Source organism: Symphalangus syndactylus, chromosome X (assembly GCF_028878055.3).
Source record: "Symphalangus syndactylus isolate Jambi chromosome X, NHGRI_mSymSyn1-v2.1_pri, whole genome shotgun sequence".
Classification (NCBI taxonomy): Eukaryota; Metazoa; Chordata; class Mammalia; order Primates; family Hylobatidae; genus Symphalangus; species Symphalangus syndactylus.
Window position 1 is genome coordinate 54,873,469 of NC_072447.2, and position 16,456 is coordinate 54,889,924.

Here is a 16,456-nt window from a genome sequence, read left to right on the forward strand (position 1 = left end):
TGTTAATTTCCTCTTCATTTGGGCATCCTAGGTAGACTGTATAGAATTGTTCCAAGCACCCCATTAATTTGAGATTAGCCTAAGTTTTTCCTATGCCTGCACTTTGGAATATAAACATGTAGAAAATAGTCCACGACAAAGCGGATGGGTTCATAAGTTTCTTCCGGGTTCTAACACCGAATCGTGCTGATGATCTGGCAGTGGAGGCTAATCTTGCCACATCAAGTACGGCCTATTCGCTAAGCCGTCTGGGGCACTTTATAATTTTTTTCTTTGCTGGTCTGTTTGAAGGGCTCCTACGGCCAAAAAGGTGGTCAGTCCCATCAGGCTGTGAAGACGCCTAAACGCTTTCAGATAGTGATGCTGCATGATCGTGTGAGTTTCTCAGAGCACCTCCCTCGCGGGGTGGGGAAAAGGACCTCACTCCCCACGCCCCCTCCTTCCGCTGCAGGAGATAGCCACACCTTCCCCCTATCGGCGCCAAGCAGGTGGCCAGGCCCTCGGGACCTCGCGCCCCCGCAGCCAGTGGCCCGGCCAGCTCGTGCGTCACGTGACGCGGGTCAGCTGCGCCGCCAAGACCTCCAGGCACCGCGGCGGCGACCGCCCAGCGGGTGGTCTCGGGATCTCATCTTTCCGCGCCCCTCCCCCCACGATCCCGGAAAAGGGGGGAGGCCGGTGACGTCATCATCCGGGTTCTTGTCGGCGGAGCCACGGTTCACAATGGAACAAAAACAAGCGGCCCGAGTCAAACTATGAGTGACGCGGCTGCGGCTCACGCGATTAACCCTGTCGTGGCCACACACCCCGCCAGTCCCTGCCGCTCAGCCCCTCCGGCGTGGTGTGCCAGATCTTTTCAGGCCTCCCTTCCCCAACTTCGGTCCTAGAGCCACCTCTGCCCTCATCCCGCTCCTGAGCCGAGGGGCATGGAACAGGATTTCTGGCGGTAGCACGACCCTGAAGGGGCCAGCCGGAAGAAACGGTACTGCGCGAACAATCTTTACCGCATTGTCTTCCCCTCCCCCACCCTAGCTCTCCGGGTTCCAGGCGGCTCGCGCCCAAGCCCGGCCCCCTCAGCGGCTCGCACTGCTCTCCTAGCCTTGACGGCCCGGGGTGGAGGGAGAGAAGAGGGGGCAGCTGAGCGGGAGGGGGCTGGGCACGAGCAGGGGGAGGGCCGAAAGGAGGGGCCTGAGAGGGGCGGGGTCTGGCAGGGGCGGAGAATTTCGGGTCTTGGGCGGCTCTGGGGCGGATCTGGGGCTAGTGGGAGTCTGCGCCGCCGCCGCCACCGCTGCTGCCGCCGTCGCCGCTACCGCCGCCGCCGCCACTGGCCGAGCGGTTTTTTTTTTTTTGGTTTGCCGGATCCGCCATATTGACGAGGACGGGCATCCGCGGCTGCGGACGCTAGTCTCCGCTGCCGCCGGAGCCGCAACCTCTCCGGCCCCGGCCCCGTGAGGGCCTCTGCCGCGCCGAGCCCCTCCCCGCCTTACACAGCTCCCGGGCCTCGCGGGAGCCCGCCGCCGCCGCCTCTCTCTCACGGGAGGCGGCTGCCTCAGCGCCCGGTGCTTGGGTCGGCGCCGGGAGCGAGGAGCGAGCTGCTGCAAAGCCACCAGGCCGGGAGCGGGGACAGAGGCGGCGACTAGGGGAAGGTGAAGCCGTCGCTGCAGGAGGAGGAGCAGGAGGAGGTGACGCAGGAGAAACGCACCGCCCGGAGCCCGTCTGAGCTCAGCGAGAGCCCCAGCCTGAGGGGAGAAGGGGGAAGAGGGCCGTCGCCGGCCGAGGAGGAGGAGGCGGGCGCGGCGAGGAGCGAGTTCTGGCGCTGGTGTGCAGCCTTTTGGTAGAGACGCCCGCAGCCCCGAGCCCGGCCGCCGCAGCCTTTCGATACACTTTGTTGCCGGTCACCCCCGGGCAGGTCTTGTCCCGGGACCGAGCCCCACCGTCGCCTGCTGCCTCCCGCCTCCGCGTGCCCTGGTTGTGAGAAGACGTCTGTGTCGTGTGGTGAGTGGCCAGCTGCACCGGGGCGACGCTCCTTCCCGGGGCCAACAGCTGGATGTGGGTGAGGGGAGGAGGGCGAGGGGGGTGTGCGTGTGTGCGAGCCTCTTCCCTCAGCGGCTGCCGGCCAGGCCGGGGCTTCCCCGTTCCCCCTCCTCCGGCCCGGGCTGGGCGGGCGCGCGGGGCCGTGTTGTGTGTGGAGCCGGTGTCCCGAGAGCGTGTCTGTGTGTTTTGGACTGTAAGGGAAAATGGCTGACGGCTCCGTCCCTCCCCCTCCTCCCCCTTCCCGTCCTGTCTGGGGCCGAGTAGGAGGATGGAGTCTCCGGGCGTGGCGGGCAGCCCCCCCGCCGTCCGCACCCGAGGGCCGGGTCGGTTTGGGGGCTGGCCGCCCCCCGCCCGGCGGCCGCTTTCCTACCCGGTCTGGTTCCACTTGACACCAAACGCCATTACTGAGGTGGAGTGATTTGGAGCCGGGGAGCTAGGCCTCGGCTACGCCTGGCTATCATGCCTGACGACTTGTCCGCCTCCCCCCACCCTCCCGCGATAACCCGCAGTTTCTCCCTGGCCCTGGGCTCCTGGAGTCGGAGCTGGGTTATCGGCCTCCTACACCCCCTTCGCCCCGCTTTATTTGCAGAGGGCCAAAGCCGTGAAAGGGGTTTTTGAATGTAGAAATAGCTTCCAAGCTAGCTTGGACCTATTACCTTTCTATTTTTAACTGTTTCTGCAAATATTAGCATGTGCGAGTTTGTTAGTGATCAGATCTTCAGATTCTTGTGACGTGAGGCTTAGGGTTGGGTAAATGGCTGATTTTTCATTCATTGTGAAATAAGTTACAGAGTTACACAGCAGGTGTGTAGATGGCTTCTTAAATTATTTGTGTGGATTTCTGTAGCGACTAGAACTTACACGAGAATTTGCAAAATTTCTAGTAGAACCTGCTTAAATTAAGCATGTTATTTTTTGTGAGTTCCATACTTATAACGTTAATTGAATTTACACGGTGCAGTTTACAGGTGTATATAATTGTTTCAGATTGTCTTTTGATTTAAATAAGCTAGTTGTAGGTATAGTTTAAATATTCATACTTTATTTTTCGGGGAGAGAAGTATGTATACTGTTCTTTTACCTGGAAACCCATGAGTCCCTAAATCTACCTAACGTTTGTATACTTTCACTTTTGAGGAAGAATGATTTGGGGTGCATTGATTAGGAAACTTTCCAGCAGGTACTTAACCCTCTCGGAGCTGATTACCCTTAGGTAAGGACTCCTTAACCATGACTAGCTTGGCTGGTTAGTATACTTGAACTTAAAAATAGAGACTACAAACTCTCCTTTAGATCTCGCTCGTCTTCTAAATCGCTGGGCTGCCATTTTGGTTTCAGCAAATGCCTTCAAATTCTTGAAGAATTATGTATTAAATATAAAGTGCCAACATTCGTTTTCTCAGTTTTTAAACTCGTGCTGTGTCATACATCTAACTTTAACCCTTTAAACTTTATTGTTCCAGCTTTTGGGTGGAGTGAAAGTATTTGGAATTGGTGTTCTACAGGTGAACTCAGAATGTCTTTGGTATTTTGCTGTTTTGTTTTCTCTAATTTAAAAATAGGACGTTTGGACTATATGAATTCTCTCTATCCCTTTTCTTGTGTTTTTTTACATGAACATGTAACTTGTAATTCTGGTTATCAACGTTCTCATGTTTCTTTTGTTTGCTGACCTTGGTAGTTTCTGAGAATTTCTGGAGGGAGTAATAGCACCAGAAACAGTACATGTGAGAATCTTAAGTTACTTAAGGAAGGAACTTTGAAGGGCAGATTTTACCTTTCACCAGGTTATTGGGGTCTGTAGTTTGGTGTTGCATAGTCCATAGTTCTCATGGGTTTTTTTTGTTTGTTTTTTTGTCTGTCGCCCAGGCTGGAGTGCAGTGGCACGATCTCGGCTCACTGCAACGTCCACCTCCCGGGTTCAAGGGATTCTTCTGCCTCATCCTCCCTGGTAGCTGGGACTACAGGCGCGTGCCATCACGCGCGGCTAATTTTTTATATTTTTAGTAGAGACGGGGGTTTCACCGTGTTAGCCAGGATGGCCTCGATCTCCTGACCTCGTGATCCGCCTGCCTCGGCCTCCCGGTTCTCATGTTTTATCTATGGAATGCTCAAGTAGGATTTACTTAAGATCTTTTTTCTTCCAGAGTCTTTTTTTAAATATCTTAAGATATGAGATTTCTTTGCTATCTTCTCAGAGATTTTTCTTTGACATGATGGTAATAATGCAGCTTACGGTTTTGAAATGGATGTTTGTCATGAATTTGCCAGTCATCCAGTTCTTGATAGTTGGTCACACAACAAGCGTCTTTGAGCTTATTTTTATTTAATAAGATCAATTTCTAACGTTTTAGTTTCAAAATTTTAGTATTAAAACCAATCTGTTTAAAACAGATGTAAGAATTAGTTATTTGAAATATCTAGCAGTGTGTGTTAATGGATTAGTGTTCTTGTAAGTCTTTTGGGCAGTGAAAGTGAGGGGGGTCTTATCCTGAGATTGAGTGAGTTGATTTTTATTCTTAAAGAACGTATTACTTTCTGTGGTAGCCTACATTATGTTTCCCCTCTTGTAGGTATATTTTCTGAGTCTTGAATTGTTTTTCTTTTTTTTTCAAAAAGGGAAAAAACCGGATTTTAGTTTTCATTTGGTTCTTTCAGGAGCTGTGTTTTTGAAAGCCATCCTATTTATTGCTAAGTTCTTGTATTATTTTAACATAGACTCTAACGTTAATATTTGAGAAAGAGTTAGTGCATTGGACCTCAACCCTGACTGGACATGAGAATCACTTGGCGGGGTTAAAAAACAACCACAACAAAAAAACTGATCCCTGGGTTCCACCCACAGAGACTGATTAATTGGTCTCATATGGAGCCTGGGCAAAGGTATATTTTAAAAGCATTGTGGATGATTCTTACATGCATTTGGAGTTGAAAACCACTGGGCTATTGTTTTTATCATGTTGTTAGAACTTTCAAGTCGGTAAATAAGAAAATGGATTTTTTTCCCAATTGTTTTCAGTTATTAGCATGATTATCATTTGAGCATTAATTATCTGTCAGCACTGTTAAGCATTTTCCATTTATTGCCTTACGAGATGGGTCTGAGGTCTGTCAGGTTCAACCAGTGGTGCTTCAACTACTGTGCTATGTTAGTGGAATGACACTGATTGCTATTTTTAAAAAAGCATTTAGAGCTTTTGGTTTGTTTCTTGTACCAGAGTAAGTTAAGATATAGTTTAGTTTTTAAGACTATCAAGATAGTCTCCAATTTGATAAATATCTCGGTTGTCCAAGGGAGATGTTAAAAGCTATGTGGCAAATAGGTTTCTCCCCTTCCATATATCTTCCAGCGTGCTCCGGGTGATAGTTTAGTTGGTGCGTTTATGACAAAATATTACACAACATTCCTAAAAGGTGTAGAAACTATGCATTTGTCTCCTAGTAATTTATTTAAATGATCCCACAAATTACCATTTAGTATCACATGAAATTCTGTTATCTCAGTTTGAGAATTTAGAGTTTTATTTGTCTTAGTCAAAATCAGTTTGATTTTGATTAAGCGTTTTGAATTTTGTGTTGTTTTGGGATTGATGTATAATTGTTTTATGGAATGAATGAAATGACAATAACAGACATTTATTTGGAATTCCTGTCTCTTAATCCCCTTGGTCGTTGGACCAAATTCTGCATGGTGGGGGGATTGCAGCGGGGAAGCCTATAGGAGTTTAGGATCTATGAGGTGTTTTTTTTTTTTTGTAGACAGATTCTCACTCTGTCACTGAGGCTGGAGTGGTCATGGTTCACTGCAGCCTCGACCTCTACTGGGCTCAGGTGATCCTCTCACCTTAGCCTCCAGTGTAGCCGGGACTACAGGTGCTCCCATGCCTGGCTGTTTGTATTTTTTTTTTTTTGTCTTTTATAGAGATGGGTTTTGCCTTGTTGCCCAAGCTGGTCTTGAACTCCTGGGCTCAAGCTGTCTGCCTACCTGGGCTTCCCAAAGTGTTAGGATTCCCGGCATGAGCGACTGGGCCTGGCCCTATGAGCATTCTTAGTGTGACACAAGATTCCCCAAAGATCTTTTTGTTAAATTACAGAAAATGAGACTCTAAGGATCATGAGAAAAGTTGATGTAATAAGGAAAAAAGACTTAAAACTTTTAACACTTACCTATATTGGGCATTGAATTTATCATTTATTGTGGATTATAAAATGATGATCATTGTAACATACTTCTAAGGAATAACTTGTGAAAAAGTATATTGTTAGGATGAGATCGCTTACCTAAAATTTATTCTTCAAACATACCCATGCTAAATCTTGGTGTCTTCAACGTGTGTATACACACATACCTTATATTTGGCAGCAAATGGATTTTCAATTTTATTCTCAATCACTGCTTAACAAGGATTTTCTACCACCTCTGTTTATCAATCATCTGTGGAGCTTTTTCAAAATATATATTTGCTCTATAGGTGAGTCTGATGTGTAACCAGGGTTTGTTTTTTTTGCAGTCTCTTTTAGGGAAAGGGGAGATCTGAGACCCTTTGCATGTGTTCCACCATTAGGCAGCAGTACTCTTGCTTGAGTTTCATTTTGTTAGTCACACAGTCAAAAATTCCAGACTGAAACATAAACATGTAGTGAAAAGCTCAAACACTAGAAGAGACAGGGATTCCACACTCACATGTATTATATACAGTATATGTGCACATATATATCAAATTTATTGTCACTTAGCACCTTCTAGGTGTTAACGGTTCCAGCTCTACTGTAAACGTTAATATCTGTTAAGACATTTGTTTCCTTTTTAATCCGTTCAACAAATATTTCTGGGGCATCTGCTGTGTGCTAGGCACTGTTCTAGAGATTACTGTTGTCTAGAAGCTAACATGAAGTGAGGTGGGCTGGACTAGCTGATCTCTAAAGTCTTTAGTGCTAGTTTTCTGGCATTCTTTTATGTACCTCATAGGCGAGATTGGATTAAGTTGTTATTTAAAAAAAACTTTGTTATGGTATATGCCAATTGAATTTTTTTTGTCACTTTAAATAGAATTTCATTCTGAACTCCAGTTTTCTCCAGTGAGCCCAAATGTCAAGTATAGTAGAAATAGGTTCTTTAGGAATTCTTGGCATACTGGCTTTAGGAATAGCTGTACTTCTGATGCTGTTAATTTTTGACCAGAAATTACATACTCTGGTATCACCCCTTACTCCTGCCATTCCTTTGCTGTATTGATGCTCTATTATCTCTACACAGTGTGTTTTTCTATTTAATTTACTTTGTTTAGGTGTTTTGATTAATTTTGTCCTCCAAATTCTATCTTTAAGGTTAGTGGCTTTCATTCTAAGTCACTGATAATATCCTTAGCACCTAGAAAGTGCCTGGCATATAGACATTTAGTAACTGTTGGATGAATATAGTTTATCACGTTCTTGCTATTTTACTTATTTTCTGCTAAATCTTTTTACTTCTTGGAGTCACTTGTCTTACTAATCCCATTACAATGAGAAGTCCTGGAAGAGATCTCAATTCTTTCTAGTTAGACTCTTCATTTTTCAGATGAGAAAAATGGCTCAAAGAGGTGAAAGGTGAGGTAACTTGACCAAGATAGCATGCCGTAGACTACTTTCTTTATGAAGCTATATATATATCTGTCAAATCACATTAATTATTAAATTCTCTGTAGTCACTCATAAAATTAACATTAAATTGTCTCCCTGGTAATGGATAATAAGGTCAGGGATTCTGTCCTTTACCTTAGTATATTAGAGAGCACCTAGAATAATACTGTTTATAATAACCATTTGATTACCTGAATGGGAAAATTTGGGGCAGTATTTAACTTGCAGTACCTCCAACCTCTTGTACAGAATTGATGCATCTTCATCTTATGGCATCCTACAGTTTATTCTTATTAATCATGTGAGCTTTGAACACCATGTTAGTCAACCATAATCAAAGGAATTGTTTTCCTTGGGATGAGTTTGAGCTGGTGATCTTGGATATTAGATCCCCATCTTCTACAGAGCCTGTGAATTGGGTGGAAAGGAAAAAGGGAGTGGGGAAGCCTCGTGTTAGTATCCTTTATGTCCATTTTATTCCTGCTGACTTTGGTGGCTATTGAGAGTTATAAGTTGAGGCTGTTGGTTACATCTCTCATTTCTAGTCTTTTCTGTTAACTGGTTACTTAGAACTTCTAAGTAAGGCCGCTTATTACTAACTCGGACCCCACAGAGCATGGAAGTTACCGTATGGTATTGAACCCATTTCTGCCTAACAGTGTTTTCTCTCTGGTCCAAGTGTAGTGTACAAAGTTTTGGTTGCTCTGCTTGGTAACATCTCTGGAGTTCAGAGCACAGGGATCAGTAAACTTTTTCTGTAAAGGGCCACATAGTAAATACTTTGGACTTTGTGGGCTAAGAGGGAAAATTGAGGACATTGGGTAAATTTTTTATTGGTGAAATAAAAAATATAATTAAATACAGTTATGTATAACTTAGGTCTAATCAGAAAAACAATTTGGTGTGTGTGTGTGGAGGGGAGGTAATACAGTATTTTGCTTTATTGGGTAAAGTTCAGTGTTCCCTGTCATCAAATTGATTGCAAACATTCTTTGTGAAATCCATTCTTAGCTTGTGAGCTGTACAAAAACAGGAGGCTGGAATTGGTCTATTACCATAGTTTGCCAGCCCCTAGTTAAGAGCAGTGATTTTTTTTTTTAAGGGGGGGGGTCTCGCTGTCACTCAGGCTGGAGTGCGGTGACGCAATCATAGCTCATTGTAGCCTGGAATTCCTGGGTTCAAGCCATCCTCACACCTCAGCCTGCCGAGTAAGTAGGACCACAGGCCTACATCACCTCACCTGGTTAATTTTTGTTAGAGAACAGGGGTTTGGCTATGTTTCCCAGGCTGGTCTCAAACTCCTGGCCTCAAGCGATCCTCCTGTTTTGGCCTCCCAGTGTTGCTGGGATTATAGACCTGAGCCACTGTGCTCGACCTCCTATTTGATACACTATATGTTAACAACTCTGAACCTCCTTTCCTTAAGTCAGGTTCAGACTTCTGTACATTAGCTGAAGAAAGGGGTTTCTTTTTATTGCAAGGTGGTATTGCCTGAGAATAGTTTGGTTTCAGCAGCTTTGCTGTATTTGTAAGGCAGTATCTTGTGTTTATGTGCAAGTTCAGATGTATTTTGCCTTTTTATAAGAATGAGCGGAAAACAAAAAAGTAAATGGCGCGATCTCGGCTCACCACAACCTCCGCCTCCTGGGTTCAAGTGATTCTCCTGCCTCAGCCTCCTGAGTAGCTGGGATTACAGGCATGCGCCACCACACCCGGCTAATTTTGTATTTTTAGTAGAGTCGGGGTTTCTCCATGTTGGTCAGGCTGGTCTTGAACTCCCGGCCTCAGGTGATCCGCCTGCCTCAGCCTCTCAAAGTGCTGGGATTACAGGCGTGCACCATCATGCCCAGCCTCCCTGGAGGTCTTAAATATCCTTGAGACAGAGGGAACTGGTTAGGGATATGAATCTTAAACCTTACTGGATTAGATTGTGCTCATTGGTTAGGTTAGTTGGCTTTGTTCAAATAATGAATGAAATAATTACAATGAAATAGGAATTAAGTGAGGCAAATGTATGATGAAGTTTACATTTGAAAGGTGAGGGTATAATTAGAAATAAAATTTTCTGTACTCTGTGAGTGGGAAAAAACCCCTAAAAACATGTGACTGTTTTTGAAATTTTTGACTTCTCTCACATTTTCAGGAATGTGAAAGGAGGATACTGGCTATGTACAGCATTTGTCCAGACTTTGGAAAATATAGAAAATCTCATTTACTCATTTAATTAGTGTATATATTACCTGTTTACTGTGTCCTTTGTAGGTATAATTAATTATCCAGGATTCTTAAGAGTTGACTTGGAGCGTGCTGAGCTGAGGCAAGAGGGATTGTGGGGCCAGACTGAGTGTTGGAGGAGGAACCTACTGTAGTGCCTACAGGTGTATTTCTTTTTTCTTTTTTTTTTTTTTGAAATGGAGTTTCCCTCTTGTTGCCCAGGCTAGAGTACAATGGCATGATCTCGGCTCACTGCAACCTCCACCTCCTGGGTTCAAGTGATTCTCCAGCCTCAACCTCCTGACTAGCTGGGATTACAGGTGGGCACCACTATACCCGGCTAATTTTGTATTTTTAGTAGAGATGGGGTTTCACCATGTTGGCTAGGCTGGTCTCGAACTCCTGACCTCAGGTGATCCACCTGCCTCGTCCCCCCAGAGTGCTGGGATTACAGGTGTGAGCCACCGTGCCCGGCATGTTTCTTGTCTGATGTCAGTGCGTGTTGTTATCTGAGCCATATCAATGTCAGCTGAGGATTGGTTTGTTATCCTCGGTGCATTATGGGAAGGAGAATCATGTCAGTGCTACCTTACTGTGATTGAATTGAATTCATTGATTAAATATGGATTCAGTTAGTATGCCTTATCCATAATGTTTGGGATCAGAAGTGTTTCCGATTTTGTAATTTTTTCCCCATATTTTGGAATATTTGGAATATTACTTGTGGGTGAGTGAAAATTCAAAATCCGAAATTTGGGGCCAGGCATGGTGGCTCGCCCCTGTAATCCCAGCAGTTTGGGAGGCTGAGGTGGGCAGATCACTTGAGGGTCAGGAGTTCGAGACCAGCCTGGCCAACATGGTGAGACCCCCGTCTCTGCTAAAAATACGAAAATTAGCCAGGTGTGGTGGTGTTCACCTGTAATCCCAGCTACTCAGGAGGCTGAGGCCAGAGAATCCCTTGAACCTGGGAGGTGGAGGTTGCAGTGAGCCCAGATCGCGGTACTGCACTCCGTCCAGCCTGGGTGACAGAGCGAGACTCTATCTCAAAAAAAAAAAAAATTCAGATTTTGGAGCGTTTTGGATTCCAGATTTTTCAGATAAGGGATGCTCAACCTGTGCCATTTTAGGCACCAGAGGGTATATAAAGATGATTCTCTCCTCTCAAGGCTCTGAAGTATGGTGAGCCAGACAATTATACAGTGCAATTACTGCTGTATTAAATGGAAATGTGAAAAGTGTAGTTGGAGAGATGGAGAAATCATTGTTTGGCATTGGGTGAGGTCTTCAAAGATGTACTATTTTCATGGCCCTATTAATTAGAGCACGGACTTCCGGGCAGAGGGATCAACTTGAGATCAGGCAGGGTTTTTTAACCCTATTGACAGTTTGGGCCAGATAAGTCTTTGTTGTGAGGTGCTGTCCTACTCAGTCCTGGCTTCTACCCACAAGATGCCAGTGGTATAGCCCCTACCCCACCCGTATGTCTTCAGACATTGCCAATTGTGCCCTGGGGGCAAAATTGAGAACCATTATTTGAAATGGAGCAATGCAAGTGTGAAAGTATAGTGTTTTCAGAGTAAGAACTAGTAGGAGAGTGTGCAAGGAACACTAGAGATACTGGGAGGGGAGGGGTTATGGGAGATGGGACTGAAAGGTGGTTTGAGTGAAGCTAAAATCACAAGGGGTGACCTTGAGTGCCATGTTAGGACATTTGCCTTTTACTGTTAAGGTAATGAGAGATGTACTTTCAAGTTTAAGTGAAAGACATTAGATTTGTGTTTGTTTTTGAAAGATAATTCTGGTGGCATTAGTGGCAGATGTGTTGGAGAGTTGGGTTTCGGGGGATTGAGATGGTATTTTAACCATTCTTCTGAAAGATAAGAAATAATGATTAGGGAATGGAATAAAGGAAGGAGATCAATGGGGTGCTCCCATGGTATGAGGGAGGTGCTGCTAATTTGAGTTTGGCTTTTCTGCCACAGAATGGAGTACTGAGCTAAAAAGCAAAACACCTCTATTGTCTTCCCTTTCAACTTTTCCTGCCACCTCCAATTCCCTTTCCTCACTGAGAGCTGCTGTCTGTTGAGGTCTGTTGAAAGGTCATTGAGAGAAAGGAATCTGGGTTACAGAATGACTACTCTCCCAATGTGGTTCCTTAAACAGTGGATTATCAAAGCACAAGTGTCATCTTCCCCCCTCCCCCCAAGGGGTTAGACTCTGGCATCCAGAGAGCACTAATTGTAGCCTCTCCTTGGTTTGTGTAGATGTTATTTTGCCTTAAAATACTTTGATATACAAACAGGTGAATAATCTCATCGTTTAATTGTAATCATTTCATTGCTTCCTGTTTTGGAGGTTAGCTTTACTATTTTAAGTGAGAATGTGGTCAGTGGAAGGGTACTGGACTTGGAGTCACAAGATCTGTGTTTTCTTTCTTTATTTTATTGATTTTTTGAGACAGAGTCTCGCTCTGCCGCCCAGGCTGGAGTGTAGTGGTGCAGTCTCAGCTCACTGCAACGTCTGCCTCCCGAGTTTAAGTGATTCTCCTGCCTCTGCCTCTCAAGTAACTTAGGATTACAGGCACCACCACCCACGGCTAATTTTTGTAGAGATGGGATTTCACTATGTTGGCCAGGCTGGTCTCAAACTCCTGACCTCAGTTGATCAGCCTGCCTTGGTCCCCCAAAGTGCTGGAATTACAGGCATGAGCCACCGCACCTGGTCAAGAGCTGTGCTTTAGTTCCAGTTACCCAACTCCCTGTGTTAAATCACTTAGCTAACCTCTTGGGTCTTCATGACTCTGTAAAACCAAGATGTTGGGCAAGAGGTGAGTTAAACTACTACTTTTTTGAGTTCTTAAATTTTATCTTTATTCCTAGAGATGTGGAAAAATCTGTAGTCTAGAGAAGAGAAATTGTCAAGTAAAGGAAAATAGAGAAGGTAAAAACACTTTAGTGGGTTTAGAAGTTGGTTATATTCCTCCATTTACTTGTCAATCCAACAACTTGAATGTCTCCACCCCCTTGTTTCTCCTGTGTGTGGTCTGAAGGGCTTTATTTCATTTAGAATCCTGTGGGTTAATTGTGCTTGGCCCACAGCTTGTACTGTGAATTTAGGGACCACAGACTTTGTAGCCAGGGGTATAATTTCTTTGTTGGCAGAGCAACTTAAAGTTTGGTTAAGTTTTCATCTGCAGTCTAGTGCTTTAATAACATAACTTGCTAAAAAGTGATATAGCCTGCTAGGGGAAATAGTATTTAGGGGGAAATTATTTTTTCCGAATTGAAGATGAAAATACACAGATAAATACAGCAACAGTGATTTTTATCTGGCACAGATGGTTTCAGAGAAAATGTTGATACCTCATTTCTTATTTTACTGTAAGAGAACTAGCAAAAGAAGCTTATTTTTATTGTTTCTTAGGTGAGTCATTCTCAAACTTCTTGGTCTCAGGATGCTTTTATACTCTTAAGTTATTGAGCTTTTGTTTATGTGGGGTTACAGCCATTGATTATTTACTGTATTAGAAATGAAAACAGACATTTAATAAAGTTATGTGTGCTTTTAAAAGTAACAAAACCCTACTGCATGTCAATGTAGATATTTTTATGAAAAATAACTTTTCCAGAACAAAAATTAGTGAGAAGAGAGGCATTGTTTTACATGTTTTACAAATCTCATATCTGGCTTAATAGAAGACAACTGGATTCTCTGCCTCCTTCTGCCTTCAATCTATTGCGATATAATACATCATATAACCTTTGGAAGAACTCCATAGTACACTTGAGAAAGAACGACAGTGAAAGTGGCAAGTAAAGTCTTATGGAAACAATTTTGACCTCTCTGACCTCTTCTTGAAAGGATCTCAGGGATCTTTGAGAACCAGTGTCTTGGACTGCCAAGAGAAGATGTGATGTTATCTTTTGAGTGGCTTATCTACTGTAAATTTTATTTTAACTGAGATATATAACTTACAGTAAAATGCACAAATATTAGATTGTATAGCTTGATAAATGTTTAGAAAATATATACATCTGTGTAGTCATTCAGATCAAGATACAGAATATTTCCAGCACCCTGGAAGGTTCCCTTATGCCTCTCCCTCCTCCCCGTAAAACCCCAAATACCCTGACCTCTTTTATTATTTTTTTTCTTGAGATGGAGTCTCGCTCTGTTGCCCAGGCTGGAGTGCAGTGGCCCAATCTTCGCTCACTGCAGCCTCCACCTCCTCGGTTCAAGCGATTCTTCTGCCTCAGCTTCCCGAGTAGCTGGAATTACAGGCACACACCACCACACCTGGCTAATTTTGTATTTTTAGTAGAGATGGGGTTTTGTCATGTTGGCCAGGCTGGTCTCGAACTGCTGACCTCAAGTGATGTGGCCGCCTCGGTCTCCCAAAGTGCAGAGATTACAGGCGTGAGCCACCGTGTCCAGCCTGACCTCTGTCTTTTAGTGAATGTTATGCCTATTTTTGAACTTCAGATAAATGGAGTAATACACTATATACTCCTGTATCTGGCTGCTGTTGCTCAACACATGATCACTAACTGTCTTTTTCTTTTTTTGAGATGGAGTCTTGCTCTGTTGCCCAGGCTGGAGTGCAGTGGCGCGAGCTTGGCTCACTGCAGCCTCTGCCTCCCAGGTTCAGGTGATTCTCTTGTTTCAGCCTCCCGAATAGCTGGGATCACAGGCGCCTGCCACCACACCCTGCTAATTTTTGTATTTTTAGTAGAGATGGGGTTTCGCCACATTGGCCAGGCTGGTCTCAAACTGCTGACCTCAGGTGATCTGCCTGCCTCAGCCTCCCAAAATGCTGGGATTACAGGCGTGAGCCACTGTGCCCAGCCAACTTTGTCTTTTTCATTACTGTATAGTATTGTATTAAATACATGATTTATTTATCCATTCTGTTGGATTGAGGTGGTTTTGTTTTGAAACAGGGTTTTGCTCTATCATTCAGGCTGGAGTGCAGTGGTGTGATCACAGCTCAGTGCAGCCTTGTCCTTCCAGGCTCTAGCGATTCCTCCCACCTCTGCCTCTCGAGTAGCTGGGACCACGGCCACATGCCACAATGCCCAGATAATTGGTTTTATTTTATAGAGATGGAGGCTCACTATGTTGCTCAGGCTGGTCTCGAGCTCCTGGGCTCCAGCAATCCTCCTGCCTCAGCCTCCCAGAGTGCTGGGATTACAGGTGTGAGCCACTGTGTCTGGCTGACATTTGAGATTGTTCACAGTGTTTTCACCAATATAAAGAATGTTGCCATGAACACTTTTGTATATGTCTTTTGCTAGGTATCCAGGATTGGAATTGCTGGTTTGTAGGATACATATGTGTTTAGCTTTAGTCAATACTGCCAAACAGATTTCCCAAGTAGTTGTACCAGTTTAAACTCCTACTAGCAGTAGGTCGTGTTGCTCTTCCTTATCAATACTTAGTATTATTATCAGTGTTTCTAATTTTAGCCATCTTGGTGGAAGTTTAGGAATATCTGGTGGCTTAAATTTGTATTTGTGTCTAGTGTTTAGAATACTTTCACATGCTCACTGGTCATTTTACTATTTAACTCTTGCTTACCTATAAAATTTGAAGCTTGGCTAATATCTTTTGTAGCTCAAAATCACTAGTTGAATAAATTTTCTGAAATGAGGCTTTTAAAAATAATTGGCTGGTCATGGTGGCTCATGCCTGTAATCCGAGCACTTTGGGAGGCCGAGGCAGGTGGATCACGAGGTCAGGAGATCGAGACCATCCTGACCAACATAGTGAAACCCTGTCGCTACTAAAAATACACAAATTAGCTAGGCTTGGTGGCACATGCTTGTAATCCTTCTTCTGAGAAGCCTTTAATAGATACTGTCTACCCTCTTCTAATTTACTCCCTTTCCAAGCTTTTTATTAAGGAAAAATCAAACATACACAGATGTAGATAAACTTCCATTTGCCCATCAATCAGCTTCAACTCATGGCTAGTCTCTTTTTTTTTTTTACCTACCCCCTTCCATTTTGATGCAAAACCCAGACAGCATTTCATCTTACATATTTCAGTATATCCCATTCTAATTTAGATGTTTTTTCATTGGTGCTCACATTGTGCTGCTCTATTGTAAATTATAAGTTCAATTTAGTTCTTACATATTCTCTTATTCTGCTTTGTAAACTTCTCACAGGTAACAATCACTAACAACCACCTGTGTGTGAGGATCTATGAAATTGCTTCACCTGCATAAATTCTTTATAGTCTTAAAACAGCTCTAAAAGGTAGATATTACTGTCTCTGTTGTATATATAAGGAAACCAAGGCACAGAGGTTGAATAACTTGTCCAGCTTGTACACCTAGTTAAGTGGTAGAACAGGAATTCAAACTAAGGCAGTTTATCTTCAGTCTTTAGTGTTAACTACTGCATTACATAATGTCTGAGTAAACGAGCGCTCTGCTGCATATAAGTTCCTTCAATCGTCCTTTTTAATTAGCATTTTTTCCTTGTTAATTTTGCCTCCTGTCTTGCATTTGCCAACGGCACACAGGTATTATTTGCTCTTTAATAAAATGTAGCTAAAAGGGCCCTTAGCTTGCAACTGTCTTAT

At 44.0% G+C, this 16,456-nt stretch overlaps 1 protein-coding gene across 7 annotated transcripts in view; it reads left to right on the forward strand.

The window, feature by feature from the left end:
* The first annotated feature begins 695 nt into the window (after positions 1 to 695).
* Positions 696 to 16,456, forward strand: part of USP9X (ubiquitin specific peptidase 9 X-linked) — a 150,918-nt gene continuing 135,157 nt past the window's right edge. For 2 of the 7 annotated variants that reach the window (XM_055269208.2, XM_063634496.1), the window contains exon 1: positions 701 to 979. The gene's annotated coding sequence lies outside the window, so the exon portion shown is untranslated. Of the gene's footprint in view, positions 980 to 1,217; positions 1,993 to 16,456 lie in introns of those variants that run through there. The other 5 variants (XM_055269207.2, XM_055269211.2, XM_063634497.1 and 2 more) reach the window with 4 other exon arrangements.